The following is a 16,052-nucleotide window of genomic DNA, read 5'->3' as shown; positions in this document are numbered from 1 at the left end:
ATCATTCTGAAGAAGGGTCTCGACCCGAAACATCACCCATTCCTTCTCTCCAGAGATGCTGCCTGTCCTGCTGAGTTTCTCCAGCATCTTGTGTCTAACTTCGGTACCCCATCACATTCCTGCCTTGCACTTTGTGGATGGTGGAAAGGCTTGGTATGTCATTCACTGTGGGATGCTTATCCTCTGAGCTAGTCTTGTTACAGAATTATGTAGCAAGTCCAGATGGATTTCATGTCAATGGTGACTTCCCTGGCTATTGATGATGGGGGACTCAGCAAAGGCAGTGCTACTGACGAGTAAGGTTCGAATCTCTCCTTCAATCATCTTCTTGCTAAACTGTCCGTGTGCGTACTCATTGGATATCAATGTTGATTTTGTACCTATGTGTGGATATATCTCAATGTAATAAATTTGACCGATTAAAGAAAATATAGCAAGGTTTAACCTGTCAAACAGAAGTGTATGATATAAATGGCATGATATAGGATGTCGCATTGGATATAGGACTTCGATTGCAACACAATCTTGGGCAATGTAAATGACAAAACTACCAGAGCTCTCACATTGTGAAGTATTTAACAGGGCACAGTGCTTTGTATCTTGATATAATCCGCATACATTGGTCAGTGGCAAATGCATTTATTCAAAGTGCCTACCTTATTCCAGTATAAATTATGAAGCAGGTATCTACTTATTATAATTTTATATAATTTGCATAACAGAAGTGTGGAAATTTATTCCAATGTTAGTCTATATGCCCTCATGACTCCTTGATCTTGCCACTATATTAAAAAATGGTAGTCTATCACAAATTAATCTATATTACAGAGATGTTAAATGATACATTCTAAAGTAATTGATGTAGTGGTGTTTGGGATGAGATATTTCAGAAATCGGTATATAAACAGAACTTGGCCTGTTATAAAGAATTTTAGTGTGCAGAACTGTGTTATCAGTAAGCCATCAGTTGCATCCATGTGTCCTGTATCCTAATGCAATTAATATTAAGGTTCAATTAGTTATACCTTATATATATTGTAATTAACTGAAAGTGGGGTGATATGTATACCAGTATAAATGGTTTTACAGCAAGTGATATATCCAATCAATGCAATCAATATAACTATCATTTATGTAGAAGATAGACACAAAATGCTGGAGTAACTCAGCGGGTCAAGCAGCATCTCTGGAGAGAAGGAATGGGTGACGTTTCGGGTCAAGACCCTTCTTCAGACTGAGAGTCAGGGGAAAGGGAAATGAGAGACGGTGATATTGAGAGATATACTGTAGAACAAGTTAATGAAAGATATGTGTTCAGGTTGAATCCACAAAATGTAGCTGTGTGACATATTGGTGTGATTTGTAAAACCGAACACGCAAAATATCTTAGCTAGGTGTCAGAAGTAAAATATTGCCTTGCCTTCTATGTCTAATATATATATAACAGAACAATCTATGAATTATATTGGTTGGACTATTCCAGATTACCGAACTATGTATGATGTTTTCAAGAGAGAGTTAGATTTAGCTCTTAGGGCTAAAGGAATCAAGGGATATGGGGAAAAAGCAATAATGGGGTACTGATTTTAGATGATCAGCCGTGATCACATTCAATGGCGGTGCTGGCTCGAAGGGCTGATTGGCCTACTCCAGCACCTATTTTTCTATGTTTCTATGTTTTCTATGTTTCTATTCAGCCAGTGTGAACTGTATAACATATTTCTGGGTGATATATTCCAATGTAATGTGTAAAACAAGATGATGCTTGATGTAAATGATTGCCTGATATATAATATAATGATGTGACATATTACTTCATATACAGCTTAAAATAGGTAATTATGTTTTTATTCAGTATTATCTACGCCTGAAACCTTTGCAGGCTCTGAGTGATAAACGCAAGGGTGAACCTTCAAACCATGTGTTATACATCCTGATGTAATCAATGTAACAGAGCTGTACATTTTATATCCTGATTTCATGTTTACCAGCTATGGTATATCACAAATAATCTAACTAATGGAACTGTTTGGAAAACATTCCCATTAATCTACATAACAGAATCGTTCAGAATTTATCCAAGTGTAATCCGTACAACAGAATGATAAATGTATGTGTAGTCTATTTTTGGACATGCTCTTAATAATCTGTACAACAAGGCCTTGGGCGAAATCCTTCCATGTAATCTACACAACAGAAGTGCAAGTTATTTATCAAAGTGTAATTTATATGACAGTGCCTTTATATGTATTCCAACATAGTTCATATAATATGACTGAAAGTCATGTATCACCATTGCAGAGCTGTGGGTAATAATCTTTCAGCCTGATCTTTAAAAGATAACAAACATTAATGGAAACCAGTGTAATTTAATTAAAGAACTGTGTTTGATATATCGCAATGTAACTTACAAAACTGAGCTGTGAGCGATGCATTGCAGAGTAATCACAACTGAAGATAGATACAAAATGCTGGAGTAACTCAGCGGGACAGGCAGCATATCTGGATAGAAGGAATGGGTGACGTTTCGGGTCGAGACCCTTTTCAAACTGAGAGTCAGGGGAGTGGGAAATATAACTGTCCACAACTGAACTGCTTGTGGATATTATTTAAGAGTACTATGAGTGAGATTTGTTTATGCCAATGACATAATATATATCAGTGTACTCCATACCTTTGTTGATCTATGGATCATAAATATAGTACTACATAGTCTTGGTAAAATGACAGGTGTGACTAATGCATCACTTTAATGTCTTTATGTATACTAACCATGTGACAATGACTTTGTGTAACACCATGAATAATTCTGAATGTCTGAGGCTCTCAGTAGCATTCACCTGTGACAAGTGTTGTCAGTCTGGTCTTTGTCTCAGCTTGTCAGCAGAGTTTGCTCTGGACACTCCATTCACACCTTGAAGTCCTGTAATGTTACCGGTTCCGCAGTGAAGGGTCCAGGCAGCTTTCCCTTTGAGATCACTCTCAGAGAACTGCCTCAGCTGTGTGTTCTTGCTTAAACGTCATTAATGACACAATCACCTGAAGAATCTCTGTGTAAAATACCTCAGTGCAAATAATTATGCAGAACTATGAATGGATCTTCCTTTGATGCAGCAGTGTAAATTATGTAATAAAATTCTAATATTCACACTAGAATTTGATATCAATTGTATATGACAAAATCAGGTGTGATCAAACAAGGCAGATATTTGGAATGGACTATATATTCTATTCTACATTGGGCGTCATCCCCTTTTATCTCTGTGTCTCCCTCTCCCCTGACTCTCAGCCTGTAGAAGGGTCCCGACCCGAAACATCACCCATTCCTTCTCTCCAGAGATGCTGCCTGTCCCGCTGAGTTACTCCAGCATTTTGTGTCTATATTTCCAATATTTTAGGTGAATGGGAGGTATCCCAAATTCATCAATGTGCCTCAGAACATGAATTAAGTCTCCAAATATGTAACTAAAATAGAAAAGATAGATATGTTGGAAGGAACTGTAGATTCTGGTTTACACCGAAGATAGACACAAAATGCTGGAGTAACAGCGGGACAGGCAGCATCTCTGGATTGAAGGAATGGGTGATGTTTTGGGTCGAGTGCCTTCTTTCAGATATTGAAAGATAGGTTCCAGTCTAACTATATAACAGAACCGTTTATGATCTGTCTGAGTGTAATCAATGACCTGCAATGGCTGGTGGTGAAACCCATCTCCTTCAGCAAAATAAACCACTCGCCCTTCCCTGACCTGCCCCTTACGTGTATCCTCAGGCAACACTAGTGATGTTGACTCTTAACAGTGTTCTAAGATGACCTGGCAAACTACTTGGCAGAATGACAACTGGGATGGGCATACATGCTATCTTACCAGTGGTGCTGGCAGCCAGTAATCAGATAATGCTGTTTATCTGAGTACTGACTACCATTATGCAGATTTAAATTGGTGCTAACGACTTGAATCTGAACTTCAACATTTTTCTCCCATAAATTTGGATTTGTTAAGCCTTGATGATTGAATTGTGGCTAAGCGTTTAATGGAAAAACAAGATATTGTTACTGTTGGACCCCTTTTTTGTAAAATATGTATGGATTGTTTTCCCTTGTCAACGCTTAAAATGTTATAATTTAAAAATTTGTAAAATTCAAATACCGTTTCTTTATATTTCAGTTTTATCGCGATCTCATGTAAGTGTCCAAACCTTTCTGTAAGATGTTTAAAAGTTAAATAAAGTCTCCGTTTTTTGCTTCTTAGTTTGTGGTTTGTGAATTCTTCAACCCGAAGGGCTACTTAGCCAGCATAATAATTTGACTGCAAAGATAGACCCAAAATGGTGGAGTAACTCTGGCAGCATCTCTGGAGAGAAGGAATGGGCCTGGTTACCTCATGTTAAATCCAGGCAGAATAGGGGAAGTGCCACTAAATGTCCATTTTTTTGTGGGCCGCTTTTATTCACAGTCACCTTTGATGTCCCTTTGCAACAAACCTGAAAACCAGGACCTTTGCATCAGGAGTGTGTTTCAGACATCCAGAGAGCAGAACAGTGACCACAATTTCTGTGCGTGACCTCATTTAACTGCATGGAGTCACCTATAACAGATCTGGTTTTTACACAATGCAATTATAGATTTGTGAATTATATGTCCTTGTGAAATCTGTGCAGCAGAGCTGGGAATGATTTGTTCCCCATATAATCAACTTGTATATCCAATCAAAGTTCAAAACTCTAAATCTGAGGTATATCAATGCAAAATCTGTACAACCAAATGATGTGAAATTTCCAATGTTAGCTTTACACAGCAGTATTTGAGATGTCTCAGTCTTTGTTCTGAGTAACTTCTCTGACTGCCCAGACTGGGACATACAGATATTGGAGCATGGAATCATGCCTTAGACTCAAGAACAGTTAGTCCATACTGACATGTAGTTTCATGAATACAACAACATGCAGAGATCTCACATAAACTGCTACGAGTGGTGAGCCCCCACCATACTTCATATTGATAGATAACTGAGTGATTCACCTCGATATGTTCAGGGCTTGTATAGCTGCTGTCTCACAGCTCCAGTGACCTGGATTTAATCTTGGCCTCTAGTGCTGTTTGTGTGGACTTTGCATGTTCTTTCTACAGCTTTGTGGGGTTGTCCGTGGGAGCTCTGGTTTCCTCCCACATCTCAAAGACATGTCGGTTGCCAGGTTAATTAGCTGCTGCAAATTGCTACTACTGAGTGGATGGGTGGTGGAACCTGGGGAAAGTTAAAGGGAATGTGGGGAGAATCAAAAGGGACGAGTGCAGGAACAGAGTAAGTGGATGGTTGATGGCTGATGGGAGTTTCTCTACTGTTAGAAGCTCAACACCATCATGAGGTGACATATCCTAATATAATCTACTTAACCCTGATGCCTGAGGCAGTCCAATAACCCTTGTTCAGTAGCATTGACTGGCAAATCCCAATGAATTCTACGCGTGTGTGTCTGTGTGAGTGTACATGCGTACCTTATATCCCAATGTTAGGCAGACACAAAATGCTGGAGTAACTCAGCGTGGCAGGCAGCATCTCTGGAGAGAAAGAATGGGTGATGTTTTGGGTCGGGACTCTTCCTCAGACTCTCGACCCAAAATGTCACCCTTCCTTCTCTCCAGAGATGCTGCCTGTCCTGCTGTTCCTCCAGCATTTTGTGTCTACCTTCGATTTAAACCAGCATTTGCAGTTCTTTCTACACACATCCTAATATTACCTTTCCTTGCCAGAGAAGATCAATTGGTGCGGCGCGGTGGCGCAGCAGTAGAGTTACTGCCTTCCAGCGCCAGAGACCCGGGTTCGATCCCGACTACGGGTGCTGTCTGTACGGAGTTTGTACGTTCTCCCTGTGACCGTGTGGGTTTTCTTCGAGATCTTTGGATTCCTCCCACACTCCAAAGACCTATAGGTTTGTAGGTTAATTGGGTCTCTATAAAAGTAAAATTGTCCTTAGTGTGTGCAGGATTGTGTTAATGTGGGGGGATTGCTGGATAAACCAGCTAAAAGACAGGTCTGGAGCGAACAGTGGCAGATATTCAAACCGCTGATCGTTAATACTCAATAACATCTTATCCCAATTAAAGAGAGGGATTCCATGAGAAAGAGACACAATCTGGATAATTTATTGGAGAAACACAGGAGAGTTGCCAGCACTCAGTGGAGGGCTCGCTAGGGGTTGGAAGGATGTGGCTGCAGATATAGAGGGCTCTTTGTTTAAAATCTTTCTACCTGTAACTCTGGGAGATTACACGAAGAGCAAAAAGTAGCCAAAGTGACTTGTTCAAGAAATGAGAACGGCAGAAGGCAGGGACCGACAGGCCATCTGGTTCAACAGCTACAGTTAGAGTTTAGTTTATTGTCACGTGTACCGAGGTACAGTGAAAAAACATTGTTGCGTGCTAACCAGTCAGCAGAGAGACAATGCATGATTACAATCGAGCCATTTTCAGTGGACAAATACCTGATAAGGGAATAATGTTTAGTGCCAGCTAATTATTGCCATGATGCTAGAATCCATAATTAAAGGGGAAGCAACTAATCATTTATGATCAGTGAATATAATAATAGCCAGTTGATATGTTTTATGAAAGGTAAATCACGTTTGACAAATTTGCTTGAAATCTTTGAGGATGTCACAGGGAGAGTCGATAGAGGGGAACCTGTCAGTGAAATGTATTTAGTATTCCAAAAGGCATGATTAGGTGCCACATAAGAAGCTGGTGAACAAATGAAAAGTCCATGGAATTTCAGGAAGAGTGTTAGCATGGTTTGAAGCTGGTTGCCTCATTAGTGGAATTAATGGGTCCTTTTCAGTTGGAGGGATGTAAGTAGTGATTGTTACCCCAGGTATTGATTTTTGGCCTTCAATTGTGCACTATTTGTATTAATGGAGGAAGGCACAGTATGTAAGGTTGGTGCTGATACAAAAATACGTGACAGGACTTGTTTTGTTTCTGCATCAGGATACAGATAGATGGAGTGAGTGGGCAAATGGAGTTTGGAAGTGGGGAAGTGTGAGGCCATTCACTTCAGTAAGGAGAATCAGTACACTGCAGGAACAGGCCATTCGGCCCGCAATCAAAAGGCAGATATTATCTAAATGGAGCGAGACTGCATGAGAGTGTAGTTCAGAGGGATCTCGGTTTTCTAACACATGAATCACAAAAAGCTAGAAGGCCAGTCTAATGAGTATTTCAGAAGGCAAACAGCACTTTGGCCTTTATTGCTAAGAACTTGAAGTTGAAGAATATTGAGCTTTTGGGCAGTTGCACAGAACATTTCACACCTGGAATACTGCTTGCAGTTTTGGTTCCTTTCCATAAAAAAACACATAGTAACATTGGAGGCAGTCCAAAGGAGATGCATCAAACAAGGAAACAAGATAAGAGGCTGGTTATTTAAAGTTGAGGTACGTGGAAACGTCTTGTCACAGAGAATGGGTGAATCTCTGGAATTCTCTGCATCACGGGAGGTGGAACATTGGAAGTACATTAAAAAAGTGGAGTTGGAGTAATATTTGATAGATAGAGGAATAGAAGGGTGTGGAGAAATGGAATAGAAGATGAGATAATAGTCAAGTCAAGTCAATTTTAATTGTATAGCACATTTAAAAACAACCCACGTTGACCAAAGTGCTGTACATCAGTTCAGGTACTAAGAAACGAACTAATAGACAATAGACAATAGACAATAAGTGCAGGAGTAGGCCATTCAGCCCTTCGAGCCAGCACCACCATTCAATGTGATCATGGCTGATCATTCTCAATCAGTACCCCGTTCCTGCCTTTTCCCCATACCCCCTGACTCCACTATCCTTAAAAGTTCTATCTAGCTCCCTCTTGAATGCATTCAGAGAATTGGCCTCCACTGCTGATGTGAGCAGGGAGCCATGGTCATATTTAATGTCGAGGTTGGGGGAGCCTGGTCACATCCTCCTGCTCCGATGGTCTCATGTACAATAAAGTGATGTCATGCTTGAATACAATAAATAACACAAGTAATTAATCACATGGAGCAGAAAACACTCATCTGGGCAGATAGCATCACGGAACAGAAGCAGTTAACATTTCAGGCCAGAGTGTTTCATCAAGTAACATCATTAATGGACATTTAGCATCAGAATTTTTTTGCAACTCAAATCTTAGACCAGGAGTATGTTTCATCAATTTATACATAAAATAGTGGTTTATTCTAAACTTTACAAGCTGATCAACCATCAATTTATTGTTCTTCATGCAGGTAGCTGAAGATCAATGGCAGATAAGCTTTGTCGATTCCTAAGGTTCCTTGGAATTAGTGGTCCATCGTGAGCAAATTGGGCAGCATACAACCCCAGCGGTATGAATATTGATTTATCTAACTTCAAGTAACCCTTGTATCCCCTCTCTCTCCATCCCTCCCCCACCCAATTTGTTGTACGAGCTTCAAAGCCGTCTTGTTGAGTCTCATTGTCTGTAACTCGTTTTCACCTAGCACACAGCTAACATTGGCATGTACCCTGTATCATCGTTACTTTTTTGCATACCTATCATTCATTTGTTCTATATCTCTCTATATCATATCATATCATATCATATATCATATCATATATATACAGCCGGAAACAGGCCTTTTCGGCCCTCCAAGTCCGTGCCGCCCAGTGATCCCCGCACATTAACACTATCCTACACCCACTAGGGACAATTTTCACATTTACCCAGCCAATTAACCTACATACCTATCTGTCATATCTCTCTATATGTCGGTATCTCTCATTTCCCTTTCCCCTGACTCTCTGTCTGAAGAAGGGTCTCAGCCCAAAACATCACCTATTCCTTTTCTCCAGCGATTCTGTCTGACCCGCTGAGTGACTCCAGCTTTTTGTGTTTATCTTCAGCCTGAAATGTGAGCAAATGATCATCAGCAGCTAATCCACACAATTTATCCTGAGTGTTACATACTACTAAACACTTATAGATAGATAAGTTTATTTGTCATTCCACTCCTTACAGATCATGCAACGAATGGGACGAAACAGAGTGCCTTCGGGGGCCATGGTGCAATACAAATGCAAGACATATAGACAGGGGATGACAATGCAGTACAATACAATACAGTACAATACAATTAGACAGTGCAATACAATACAATACATATTGACAGGGGATCAAAGCATGTAAAAGGTAAAAGGTAATGCATTGCCGAACACTGAGCAATATTTCAATGTCACCTTGCCTTGCCAGGAACGAACAAGATTTGAGAAGCTCAATACCAATGATCCTCCCACAGCCTATACTCTAGTGAGGGGAAGTGGAATTATGCTTGAACGTGATAAATAACCGATGGATAATAATAATAGAGCAGAAAACATTGGAAACACTCATCAGGTCAGGTAAGACCACAGAGGAGAAACAGATTAAATATTACAGGACATTGATGTCTCCTAATAAATTCCTTGCGGAAAAAGTGGGAATAATATACCTCAATAATTTCTACATAGGATAACTAGGATTGATGTATCATGATAATTTCTTTGCATAAAAACTAGGAATGATATATCCTAATAATTTCTGCAGAGCAGAACTCTGTGGTATCTTTGCTCCACAAGGATCATTGCAGGGACCTTTGCTGTCTGCTGCATTCATTAATGATCTGGATACGAATGTAGGAAGATTGGCGCTGTTATTTATAGTGAGGAAAGTAATCTTTGGCTATTGAACAATATTGATGGGCAGAGGAATAGTACAAGGAATTTCATCCTGAAATCCCATGAAGCACTTTATTTTGGAGGACTAATAAGGCCAGGATATATGGATTTATAGGCCCTCCCAAAATATAAAGGACCTAAGAGATCCTGGTGTATATGCTTAAGGATACCTGAAGACAGTAGCACAGGTAGACATGGTTCATGAAGCGTATAGGATATTTCTTTCATTAGTCAGACCCAGACAAGGTGGGACAATTGTACTGTCTGAGGCAATGACTCCATGATTCTATGACTCAATAACTCTGTGCTGGCAATAGATTCGTAGAGCAGAAATAATAAAAGCAAATGGCGTGCTGGTCTTCATAGTGAGAGAATATGAGAACAGGAGCAGAGTAATTCTTGATGCAATTGTAAAGACACTTGGTGAGACCTTTAGTGTTGTGTGCCATTTTAATCTCACTATTTAAGGAAGGAAGTTCTTGCAATGGAGAGAGTGAGATGAATGATCACCAGTCTAATCCTTCCGATCGCAGCACTGACATATGAGGAGAGATTGGGACAATTAGGCTGGATTTAAACTCACTGGAGTTTAAATACGATATCATTCTTAGGGTGAAAGGCCTCAAGAAACAGAACACTGAATGTGAATGATCAGCTACAATCATATTGAATGATGGAGCAGGTCTGAAGGGCTAAATGGCCTACTCCTGCTCCTATTTTTCCATGTTTCCATTCATGAGGAATATACCCAAATAAATTTTGAACAGCAGAATTGAAAAGGATATATCTCAGCTAATTCTTTGAAGAATTGTGGATGATGTATCTCAATGGATTTCATGTATAAGAACTGTGAGTGATGTATCCCAACAAAGTCTTGATATAACAGAATTGGGAATGATGCATTCTACATAACAGATCAATGAGGGATATATCACAATACATCGTGAACAGAATCACAACGGGAACATTTCATGCTGATCTATAATGATAGATTTAAGCAACATTTATTCCAGAGTAATTCTGACAGAACTTAGACACGACGTTTAATTCCCTCCGTGTGCTGCAATCTCGTGGATCTGACTGGAATACACTGATAATAGACAATAGGTGCAGGAGTAGGCCATTCGGCCCTTCGAGCCATTCAATGTGATCATGGCAGATCATTCACAATCAGTACCCCATTCCTGCCCTCTCCCCATACCCCCTGACCAGAGTTTAGTCTGGTTTAGTTTAGTTTAGTTTATTGTCACGTGTACCGAGGTACAGTGAAAAGCTTTTGTTGCGTGCAAACTAGTTGGCGGAAAGACAATACATAATTACAATTGAGCCATCCACAGTGTACAGATGTATGAAGGGTACAATGTGAATAATGGTTAGTGCAAGATAATGTCCAGTAAAGTCTGATCAAAGATAGTCTGAGGGTTTCCAATGAGGTAGATAGTAGCCCAGGACTGCTCTTTAGTTGTTGGTTGGATGGTTCAGTTGCCTGATTACAACAGCTGTTCTACCTTTGTTGTGCCTCAAGAGCATGGTGAATTGAGCCAATTATTCAATTAGTTTAAAACATTAAATATTTATTTGGCGCCAAATTTCCTACAATGCATGTGTTTCAGCAAGGCAAGTGGCAAGCGGTAATGGAACAGTTTACAGACTTCTGGCTAACCAAAAATATGTAACCTCACCAATGATCTTTCTATTATCCTTCAAGCAGGCAGTTGCAGATAAGATTCATCAGCAACTGAGGGTCTGCAGCAGCAATGATGCGCTGTCAACTAAGATGCCTCCACAGCTCGGACATGGCTGAATTAACATTCACTGGCAGCTGGGATTCATCAACGTCATGAGGGAACTGTAAGTGTTATAAACTGATATCATCTACATAGCAAATGGATAATATATCGGAGTGTGAATTCTTGGACTGTCTGTGCTATGTACTAGTTTTCCCTGACAGAAAGGACGTGACTTCAGAACCTCCATCTCCACCAGCCTCTGCCCTGGTGGATTGGAATTAATTGAATGACTTGTTCTTTAGGCTCCCAATAAACCATGTCAGAATAAATTGCTTAATTTAAGGATTTCACCATTTATCCAGCTTCAGATGTCGACATCTGCATAAGTCCCACTTCAGATCAGATCAGATCAGATCATTCAATGAAAGACAAGTGAATATTAGAGATATTTACGTACACAGAAGCGACAGAACTGACATTATACCTCATGAACTCACCAACAGTCGGCCTGTTGTCCATTAAACAGGCAGGCTCAGGTGATCAGCAACAACAAATCATCAACACAGAACAAAGAATAGTACAGTACAAGAACAGAATCATTGACCCACTATATCTGTGTTGAACATGATGCCAAGACACATCACATCTTCCTCCACATAAGTTATATCCCTCCATTCCCTGCATATCCATATGCCTATCTAAAAGCCTCATAAATGCCCCTGTTGTATCTGTCTTCCCCACGACCCCTGCAGCCCACTCCACACCACTATTACACTGTAAAAACCTTGCCCTGCACATCTCCTTTACACCTTGCTCCTCTCACTTTAACGTATCTGCTTCAACCACCATCCCCGACAGCCCCATCACCATCCCCCACAGCCCATCACCATCCCCCACAGCCCCATCACCATCCCCCACAGCCCCATCACCATCCCCCACAGCCCCATCACCATCCCCCACAGCCCCATCACCATCCCCCACGGCCCCAACACCATCCCCCACAGCCCCATCACCATCCCCCACAGCCCCATCACCATCCCCCACAGCCCCATCACCATCCCCACAGTGTCAACACCATCCCCCACAGCCCCATCACCATCCCCCACAGTGTCAACACCATCCCCCACAGCACCATCACCATCCCCCACAGCCCCATCACCATCCCCCACAGCCCCATCTTCCTCCCCCACAGCCCCATCACCATCCCCCACAGCCCCATCACCATCTCCCACAGTGTCAACACCATCCCCCACAGCACCATCACCATCCCCCACAGCCCCATCACCATCCCCCACAGCCCCATCACCATCCCCCACAGCGCCAATACCATCCCCAACAGCGCCAACCACTATCCCCCGCAGCCCCATCACCATCCCCCACAGCCCCATCACCATCCCCCACAGTGCCATCACCATCCCCCACGGCCCCAACACCATCCCCCACAGCCCCAACACCATCCCCCACAATGCCATCACCATCCCCCACAGTGCCATCACCATCCCCCACAGCCCCAACACCATCCCCCACAATGCCATCACCATCCCCCACAGTGCCATCACCATCCCCCACAGCCCCAACACCATCCCCCACAGCCCCAACACCATCCCCCACAGTGCCAACACCATCCCCGGCAGCCCGTTCCAGGCACTCACTATCCTCTGTGTAAAAAAACTTCACTGCACATCTTTGCCCCTCTCACCTTAAAGCTATGACCTCTAATATTTGAGTTTTCAATCCTGGAAAAAAGATTCTACATCAATATCCAGCTGTCATCTCCCAATAACATTAAGAAACATTTAATGGATGGCAAGATTCATCAACATCTAACTTTAATCAACTGCGGAGACTCATCAGGAGTTGGTGGAGATTGGCTTCCAGCGTTCATTGGGCGCTAAAGTTGTCCACTGATCAGGGACTTAGGTTTAACCAGAACAAAGGCCCATTGTCAAGAATGATACTCGTTCTCACCTTGGCCACTGCTAACAATGGCCTGTTTCCTTTATCATCGTTACTTTTGTGCATATCTTTCTTTCATTTGTTCTGTATCTCTCTATATCTTTTGTTTCTCTTTCCCCTGACTCTCAATCTGAAAAAGGGTCTAGACCCGAAACGTCACCTATTCCTTTTCTCCAGAGATGCTGATTGACACGCTGAGTTACTCCAGCTTTTTGTGTCCATGTTTGATTTAAACCTGCATCTGCAGTTCCTTCCTACATATGATTCATTGTCAGCTGACCATGAGTGGAGTGTTGAGGGTCATTGATGTTCTGTTAGGATCCATCCACTTCAAAGGTCAGCACCCATGCAGATTCTCATTCAATTCTTCGACAGATTAAAAGGAACTGAACTTCATTAGCTGCTGACTTTTTATGGACCCTTCACAGGGGTTGTCTTTGGTCACTTTTAGTTTAGTTTAGTTTAAAGATATAGTACAGATACGGGCCCTTTGTCCCAACGAGTCCACGCTGAGCAACGATCACCCATTCTATCCTGTACACTAGGGCCAATTAACCTACAAACCTGCATGTCTTTGGCATTTGGAAGGAAACCGGAGCACCCGGAGAAAACCCAGATGGCCACAGGTAGAACATACAAACTCTGCACAAACTCTGGCTCCTTCTTGGGCCACACAGTGGTGCAGTAATACAGTTGCTGCCTGACAGCACCAGAGACCCACCTTCAGTCCTGACCTTGGGTGTGGCCTGTGCGCAGTTTGTACCTTCTCCCTGTGACCACGTGGGTTTCCTACGGGCGCTCTGGTTTCCTCCCATATTCGAAAGACGTGCAGGTTTGTAGTTTCATTGATTTCTGGAAAATGCCCCAAGTGCACCAGGAGAAGATGCAAATGAAGGATAACAGAACTTTTTTTCTTGTATGTCTTTTTATACATTCATAGATATTGTGAAAGATATGTTCAAAGGAGATGCTTAAAGGAGGATAAAGGGACTGATTTCAGGGCAGTCTTGGGCATGGGATTCAATGATAAAACAATTAAAATAAATGAGAAGTAAAGACCAATCTTCAAGGTTTGTTTAGAAGGATGATGGGAAACATCATTGCAACTTACTGAATGATGAAAGGCCGGGATAGAGTGGATGTGGAGAGGATGGATCCATTAGCGGGACCCTCTAGAACCAAAGGGGGCTCAGCCTCAGAATAAAAGTACATACCTTTAGAAAGGACACGAGGAGGAATTCTTTAGTCAGAGTTAATCGAAGGAATTTATTGCCGCAGACGGCTGTGGAGGCCAAGTCACTGGGTATTTTTAAAGTGGAGATGTGCAGCCTCTTGATTAGTAAGGGTGTTAAAGGTTACAGGGAGAAGGCACCAGAATGAGGTTGAGAGGGAAAGACAGATGAATCATGATTGAATGGCGGAGTAGACTTGATGGGATAAGTGGCCTAATTCTGTGATTTATGAACTTATGAACTAGTGTGAATGGGTGATTGATGGACTCGGTGGGCCAAAGGGCCTGTTTCCACACTGTATCTTTAAACTCTAAACCCATTTCACACTTCTTCTCTCCCTATCTCGCGGTATGTTTTATTCTTTCTGTCCCTGGCCATTATTCACCCATCTGCTTATTAAACCTCTCTCACCCGCCCATCACTTGCCAGGCTTTGTCCTCGCTTCACCTCTCTTCCTACTTTCTCCCCCCACTACAATCCATCTGAAGAAGGATCCCAAGTTAAAACATTGCCTGTGCATGTCCTGCAGAGATGCTTCTTGACCCGCTGAGTTACTCAGCTATTTACTAGAAAAAATATTGGGAAAGATATGATCAATGGAGATTAGTAAAGAAAGGAAGGGTCTCGACCCAAAACGTCACCCATTCCTTCTCTCCAGAGATGCTGCCTGTCCCGCTGAGTTGCTCCAGTATTTTGTGTCTATCTTCTGTTTAAACCAGCTTCTGCAGTTCCTTCCTACACATGTGAAGGGGTTCTCTTCACTTGCCCCCAACAACACTCAAGAAGCTCGAACCGCCCAGGACAATGCAGCCCGTCACCCTGAACATTTACGCCCTCCACTGCCACTGCACAGTGGCTGCAGTTGCTCACCTCAGCTGATCCAACCACTTCTCCCAAACCTGCCACCTCTAACACCAAGAAGATAAATGCATCAGATTCTGGGGAAAACCATCCTCCAAGTCACACACCTTTCCGATCTGGAAAGTCTTTCTGATCTTTCCTTTCTGATCGATGATTCTGATCCTTTCTGATTGGTGAGCCTGAAGAAGGGTCTTGACCCAAAACGTCACCCATTCCTTCTTCCCAGAGATGCGGCCTGTCCCGCTGAGTTACTCCAGCATTTTGTGTCTGTCTTTGGTAAGGGGGCTGATTTCAGGGCTCCCATGGGCATGGGGTTCAGCGTTAAAACAATGAAAATAAATCAGATGTAAGACTTGTGAAGATTACTTGCAGAGATTGGGTGAGATCGTGGGGGATTGAAAGACAATGCTGTGAGCTGTAAAGTTTAAATGTTACCATATCTGGTGAATTGATATAGGGAAATGCCAGAGTGATTCCATTCTGGTTCACATTTGCAATACATTGTCATTAGTAAACTCTACAATCTAGGGATTTAGTCATTTACTGTGAACGTATTTTATTCCAA

General features: G+C 42.1%; 1 protein-coding gene across 1 annotated transcript in view; it reads left to right on the top strand.

Annotated features, from left to right (window-relative positions):
- The window catches only part of LOC144599782 (fibroblast growth factor 18-like), a 94,309-nt gene that overhangs the window by 30,080 nt on the left and 48,177 nt on the right, over positions 1-16,052 (top strand). The gene's annotated exons all lie outside the window — the stretch shown is intronic.

The sequence above is a fragment of the Rhinoraja longicauda genome, chromosome 14 (genome assembly GCF_053455715.1).
Source record: "Rhinoraja longicauda isolate Sanriku21f chromosome 14, sRhiLon1.1, whole genome shotgun sequence".
In the NCBI taxonomy this organism is placed as follows: Eukaryota; Metazoa; Chordata; class Chondrichthyes; order Rajiformes; family Arhynchobatidae; genus Rhinoraja; species Rhinoraja longicauda.
The sequence above is the reverse complement of the archived record's forward strand: the minus strand, read 5'-3'. Positions and strand labels throughout refer to the sequence as shown.